Below are 7,782 nucleotides of genomic sequence, written 5' to 3' on the forward strand. Positions count from 1 at the left end.
TTACAGTCGATCCTAGCACTGTAGACGTCATCATCATCATCATCATCAGCATCACATCATCATCATTCATCATTCATCACCACAACACTTGCAACCAACTTTAATTTTGTTAATTACGTTTCTTTTGTATGTTGCTGTATGTTGGTTAAAACAATGACACAGTGTCATTAGGAGACCTCCATGATAATATCGACTGTCACTAGTAGCTATCATAATTATTGGTTTCATTGTAATCATAGTTTTAACATACTGGGCCAATGGACTGTTGATATTGTTTGCAACACCATATCCATGATTCAAAGGGAGAAAAAAAAAACAGTCCGAACAAGAGTTGTGACATGCTTCATTCTTTTGCGTAACATTTATGGTTTAATGTGTGGTTCTGAAACTGCCCCACAGACGTTACAGACCAGAGACATAACCACGACTGTCATTTTGTCACAGTGCTGCTCTCTCTGAATGCCATTTTGGATTCTTCATCTTGCACTCCTGCAGAGCTCATGTTGATATGTGAAGGATGTTAGTACAGGAGATAACCCTTTTTATTGCAGTGACATTTAGAAAAGACAAATAACAATCTGTGACAGTAATGTAAATGCCATTTGCAAACATTGCAAACAATGTCATGTCTTCTGTGACATATAGAATCACCATCAGAAGATATGAAATTTGTTGCCATTACACACAACTGTAATAAAGCCTGTGTAGGCTATTGAGTCCTTCCCAAATGACAGAGGACGCAGTATTTCAACAACCAAACAGACAAACAAACTAGAGTAAGATTATAATTAATATAATTTAAGTGACATAAATGAGTAAGACAAATGTCCAAATATATGAAGATATGTTTTCTTTAATTTTTTTGTGCATGTCCATGCTGAAATTAGCCGAAGAGCTAAAAAATTTTCCTGCAGTCTATTGTGATGTTTGGATCACAAAATGTTAATGACGGTTTCATATCAGATATAGTGAGCATTAGATTATGCCACATATTTCATGAAGCCACATGCCTGGATGGCAACCGCTCCTGCCTGATCTTAAAGTTGATATTGTCAGCTTGTAGATAGGAAGACAGCTTTTCAGTATAGCACTCATTTGGCATTCATCGGTATGTGCTAGCGTGTGCATGTGTGTGCATACATACACTAAAATGTCATTGCCCTATGTTGCATAATGATTGCAGTATTTAGCTCTTGAGTGATTGTCGCTTCATCACGGTGTCAGGGCAAAGAGAATTTAGGCTCTTAGATGTATTCCCACAGAGAGACAATAGAGCTTTGATGGATCTGCATTTTATTCAGGTTTAATTGCAGCTATGATATACAATCTGGAGTTTATTATTAGTGGTAGTTATTTGCTCGGCTGTTTTTACATTTTACATAGGTCTACGTGAGATTTTTTTGTATTACTATAATAACTATCATTGGTTTGTCACATCAGTGTTGCCCTAGTGTTAAAGTAAAAGTGCTAAAAAAAATGTACTGACTGAATTCAGTGAAAGTCTGTATGATTTCCTCCTCAGGTTACTTATCAGTTTGAAATTTGTTTTGCAAAACATGACTTGTAACAAAGTGAAATCCCTTTTTTTAGTGTATAAAATAGAAAAAAATCCATACAGTGAACATGTATATGCGTTGTATGTCAATCATAAGTTGTGTTACCATTCACTCGGTTTGATAAATTAATAAATAAATAAATAAAGCAAAAATAAAAAACATTAATGTAGGAATGAGATCATCTCTAAAGTATAAGTAAATATAATAATAAAAGTTCATTCTGAATGCACTTCTCAAAGTGAATTTTTACAAACAACTAATTCATTTTAGATAAGTAAGTGAAATTAAATGGCTTAGAATGTAATGAATTCTGACCACACAATTAACAATACATAATCAAACCCTAATATGTCAATGATCTCTGATGAGGTTATTTTATAGTTAATCGTGTTATTAAGCAGAAAGGATTATGAATATGGATCCCGATGGAAACAGTAGAACAGCACCCTCAAACAAGCACATTCAGACTGACAAATACAGTGATGGGCAGAGGATAAAAACACACACACACACACACACACACACACACACACACACACACACACACACACACACACAGACACACACACACACACGCGTGCGCGCGCTATTTTCATCATACTAAGTGTTGTGCATTTGTAGTCATTGCACTTATTCTGTCATTTTGATTTTCATTTCATCCACATTGTGCTTTGTGTGTTTATTATTTCCTCTTTTGTTATGCAACTGTTTTTTCTCCCTTGGTAATCCATGAGGGAAAACATGGAATTAGTTTGTAAAGCGTGATAATAATGCATGGCCATAATAACTTGACTCAAGAGGATTAGCAAATGTGCATTGTCTGAAGCAGCAGTCTCTTGGGTGATCAGCTGGTTGCCTCCCTAAACAGTGGCTGCCTCTGCCAATTAAAAATTCAGTCTAGTCTGCCTCTTCAAATGATTAATTCTGCCCACGCAGTCGATGGCCTGCCAATTATTGTCGCCCAATTGGTATTAATAGGTAGAGGATTTCCTGATGTTGAATTTATCACAGACTGTGAAAACTTCTCCCCTTGGCTCTAATTAGCTTCCACTTATAGCACATGCAGAACACCACACTTAAATGTGTATGCACATGCATGTCTACATGTCTGCTAGTCTTATTTTTTTTTTAATGTGTTTAGATTGCTGTTTTTCTGATTTTTTTTTTCTGTCAAATTGGCAGCTCTCCTTCGAAAAACTGAATGTGCCCTCAGAGCAATTCTGAATCTTTTTCAGGGTAGAGTTTTGTTGAATTTCTCTAATTGTCAAGACACATTACATCCTATGAGTTTGGTTGAGATTGACTAATCTTCCCTCATGCAGTTAAGTAACATGCACTCAAAGGAGACAGATGGAGAAAGGAAGAAAAGATTTTTTTTTTTCTGCAGGTGTGATTCAGCACACACAGACAAAACAATCCCTACGCTGCTCCAATCTGCCAGCAAAAGGCAGCCCAGTATCAATATTAAGCTAGTGTCGGGTATCATTGCGTTAATGCCTTTATAAATGGACCAGAGATATTGCCGTAGACCTCAGCCAAGCAGAAGCACAGTAAATCACAGAATAATCTAATGAAATATTTATTCAAGTTTTTATTTTTTTTCTCTCTCTGAGTCAGACTGATGGATAGCATTCCTCTGTGGGTTGTCCTCCCAATAAAAAGGAGACAAGGAAGGAAATAGAAAGGGTTGAAATGCAGCATATGCATCAAACCAAAATGACATGGTATTACCATGAGACCAAAGTTTTCCTATATATAATTAAACCTGAAAGGCATTAGCATTGATTAAAGTGAGCTCTGGCTTGTTTGGGCCTCTCTCTCCTCTTTGATATGATGAAGTGTGAGTGCATCTACACGTCTCCATGTTGCGTGTTCCTTATGGGAAGTGTCAAAGACCACGGCACTGCTGTAGGACAGCATCCCCCCTGAGGAAACAGATGGACTAAATTCACTTGCAGACCATAAACAAAGCTATGGAAGTGACATGGATAATACATACATAAACACACTGTTATATTATTTATTAAATAGACATCAGTGTGTCAAAGGGATTTTTGCCCACCTGACCACTGTGAAGTTGCTAAAGAAATGAAACAATTTCATAAAGGTTTTAGGAAGAGATGAACTGTCTTCCACCTGTGTATGTGGACACTGAGCGGCAGGAGAAACAGTTATCAGTCTCCTTGCAGTTTTGTGCAGTAATTCGATTTAACAAATCTGGAATAAAATCTTCCGTCAGGGCTAGTGAGCGAAGGCCACCGAGCCAAGCTAATGCAGTAACAACACTCGCATCGCAATCTTTAAACGTCTGTAAATATTGTAATAAGCAACAGGGCTTTCCTCATAAAAGATGCAGCAGCTCAACTGGTACTGACAGGCGCTATGGGCCTTGACTTCAGGATGAGGAGTGCTGCCTCTCTCTCTCTTCTCCTCTTTTCTGTTGGTTTTTCCAAGGAGATTGCCAATCTCAGGATGCCGACAAGGCCGCGCTCTGCTGGAGGTTAGTGTCCGCACACCAAACTCACCTGGCTTTTATTCTGTCTCCGTTTCTTTCCCTTTAATCCCTGCCCAAGAGAGCCTTTCAGATGGATTGATTTCCTGCACCAATGCAACATTCATTATGGCTTGAAGTATATTTTGCTTTCAGTATATTGGAGGTGCCTTTACTCCCTGACCTTTGAGGAATATGTTTGCTGTTAATGGGTGTCTGGAGCATGGATAGACATGGGAAGATGTACTGTGAGGTTTCAGGGAAAACATGGACCAACGTTATCACAGAGGCACTCTTTTATGAAACCCACAGTACCTGTGTATTTCACTGTATTTCATTAAACGGACTAAAAGAACCTCTGTGGTGGTTTCGGTTTGATTGTGGGCTTCATGCACAGCGTCATATTTGGACGCATGATGTTAATGGCATATGTGTTGTGTTTAAAGACATGGTTTTTTCAGCACTTGGCTGATGATGCTGCTGCTGTTATATGTTAATACCAGTTAATATCGTCCAAAATGTAGCACTGGCCAAAAAAGTATTAACTAATGACTTGTTTGCACATGTGTTGATGATTTTTGGAGGCTCTCTAATATCAATTAATATTAGAAATATTATTAATAGTTGATGTAACAACAAAGGAAGTAAATTTGAATTCATTAGAAAATTGTTAGGGTATTTTCTTCTGTCTGTGCTGACAGCATTTTCATATTCTACAGAGAGGATGTTCGGTTGAATTATTTTTGGTGTGTTTCAGGTCACATTTCTCTTCTAAAGGTAGAGTCGCTAGAAGAGTACCGCCTCCTTGTTCATACACAAAGGTCACAGCTATTTCCTTAGTCTAAATAGAGGGATAGAAGCCTATCTATTTTGTATGGGCAGCTTAGCAGAGAGTGCCATTGCCTACAGAGCAGAGTGTACTCTTTTGAGGGGGGGTTATAAAGGCACAGAGGGAAAAAAAGGAGGGAGCGAGGGAGGGAGGAGGGGGTTGGTGGTTTCTGTTAGAATAGCATGAGCTCTTTAATGTTGTGTTTGAGCCTGACTGGGCACAGATTCATTTTAGAAGGAAAATGAAATAACAAGGGAGAGGGGAGAGAGGAGATTTTAATGCAATGTTTTGTGATAATCCCTCTCCATTTTGGAATGGTTCAGGAGAACTCATGCGATAAAGCCTTGTACAAGCCTGGAAAATAATAAGTTATTTGTCTTGCCTTATAGTACTGTGCCCTTGGAGGGCTCACTAACCCCCATGTTTTGGCCAAAAAACAATCACAGATTAGTCAAGCTGTCACATCTCTCTGATTGCCAAATGGTTGAGCCCTTGATGCTGGTGTGAATGAACAATGCATAAATGTCGTACATGTATCTGCCTGAGAGTGCACGTGAACACAAAGCTGAGCGGGTATGACTTAGCAGTGTCACTCGATCCCTCTCTGTCACACAGCCCACTGTGACAGAGAGGAATTGGACAGGGAGGATGGCACATGTATGCAGCAGGGCCCACAAGGCGAATGACAGACAGACACATGGGCACAGAACAATGGATGTATGGACAGATGGATAAGTGCAGGGGAAACGATGAAGTGTTTGTCAAAGATGCAGAAACAAATGGTTGCTTTTATCCCAAGGCAGTGGGAGAATAGAGTGATGGCTCAGCGAGGGACATGGAGGATCCCTCTGACAGGTTGAGAGCTGTTTGGGCACCGGGGGAGGGAGGGGGCGGGATGGATGGAGGGTGGAGGAGGAGGAGCAGAGGCCAAGTTTGGCAGATGTATAAAATAATCACCTAAAAGCTGTTTTCATGAGAAAATCCCTATAGTAACTCCAGTAATAGTTATTCCAATATTATGTCTGTGCTGCTACTGCTAATACTTTTACCACTGCTCTTAGCTGTGATTTACTGTTATTATTCCTAAAATGCAAATATAAGCAACAATTAAAACGATCTTATTAGTCAAATATCTTCTTTTTCTTTTTGACAACATGAATAATTCTCCACATTTCCTCCCTAAATGGCAATTATGACAACGGTCACACATTAAGCCACATTAAGACCTATTTCTCAGAGATACTAAGCTATCCCTTTCTTATGAGGAAGACATATTTTAGATTGGAAAATGTCTATGAATGCTCAGGTCTGTGAGGGATGTGTGAAGATACATGCTGCTCAGCACAGTTATAAATAGAAATTCTGTGGTATTTCCGAAAATAGGTTAAGCTGCCATCGCTGCACTGCTGGCATGACATCACTGATTGCCTGCCAGCCTCCCCCAAAAGACTGCTCCCATACTGTGCTCAAAAGGAGGGAGAGAATGAGGGAGAGACAGAGGGAGCATCTGTGGGCGACTGGAGGGCCATGTCCCCCTCATCCACAGCGCCTTCCCTCGCCTCCCCTCACTCACACCCCGTCCCCTCCATCACGCAGCCATCTCTCCCCTCACCCCGTCCATCTATCTTTCCCACTGAAGGAGCAACGCTGTAGCTAACAGTCTCTGTACTTTATTGCCAGAGACACAAACCGGTCAGGGGCTTTGTACTGGAGATGTATCGGCGTCCGCATTTTTTTTTTTTTTTTTTTAGTGTGATACAAGCAAATTGAATGCCAAATGGTGCAGAAGAGACAGATGAAAGATGGAATTTGTGTTTCTTTTTTGATGATCAAATGTTAATTTAGTTGAATGAGCAGAGCACGTGGACTTTATGTGAGTTCCAACATGGCACCCGATCTGTGGCTCGCTATTCGACGGTAGATCTGGCTTAATTAAAAAAGACTACTCAAATTAATTAATGGCTGATGGGTTTTCATATAATTTTGTCTGCTCTTTGGATTCATTTCAGAGTACTGTCATCTATATTCCTCTGATCTATCTATCTATCTATCTATCTATCTATCTATCTATCTATCTATCTATCTATCTATCTATCTATCTATCTATCTATCTATTATTAATGTCTTGGTTGGTCATTAGCAGAATAGTATTTCTGGAATCCTCTAGGCTGAATGTGGTTACAAGGAAATATACGTCAATTCAATTAACACCCTGGTGCCTGCTTGTTAGTCAGATCATTAGTGTTAATTATTACTCTTCTCCAGCTCAGTGGTGACATGAGACAAATAAAGAAAGAAAGAAAGCCGGGACAAGGACACAAAGTCGTATTTTTTGGCATGCAAAGCATAATTGAAAATATGTGTTAGTTTCCTCTCAAGGTGTACAGCAGTATAATGAAGAAGAATGTGAGTGTGTGGTACAACCGGGTAATGGCTTTTCTCCTCCTCACATGTCTTTCTTCTTTATTCCTCTTTCAATCACTCAATCCAGACAACCACTGGGCCTTTGAAGCTCTGTCTTTAAAGGTATCTTTCAATTTGTAAAATCAAAGTGACTGAAAACCTGATCCGTTTCTTAGTCCACAGTCAGTTTGCAGCTGCCAGTCATCTATGATTGTGGCTTTGCATGATCAATTGATCTGTCTCAAAGGTTTAAATGCTTTTCACCTTTCAAAAGAGGGCAAGCATTGTTAGGAATGCTGCACAAAATGTGCCAGTCAGGTGCCTGACATGAAGACTTTGCATCAGTGAAATAGTGCACTGTATTGTACTATACAGCAGTAGGAAATGAGTGTGAGCCAAGTGAAAGTAATTTTATTATTTCCTTTTGCCTGGACTTGTTTGTTTTTCTAAGAGGTTGTTTCAGTACATGAAGAGGAGGAGATGCAGTTTTCTGCCTTTGTGGG

General features: G+C 39.5%; 1 protein-coding gene across 4 annotated transcripts in view; it reads left to right on the top strand.

The window, feature by feature from the left end:
• celf5a (cugbp, Elav-like family member 5a) overlaps positions 1–7,782 on the top strand; it is a 179,325-nt gene that overhangs the window by 1,423 nt on the left and 170,120 nt on the right. The gene's annotated exons all lie outside the window — the stretch shown is intronic.

Source organism: Seriola lalandi, unplaced genomic scaffold, assembly GCF_002814215.2.
Source record: "Seriola lalandi dorsalis isolate HSWRI2012SDOR001 ecotype SW California unplaced genomic scaffold, Sedor1 jcf7180002054402, whole genome shotgun sequence".
NCBI lineage: Eukaryota > Metazoa > Chordata > Actinopteri > Carangiformes > Carangidae > Seriola > Seriola lalandi.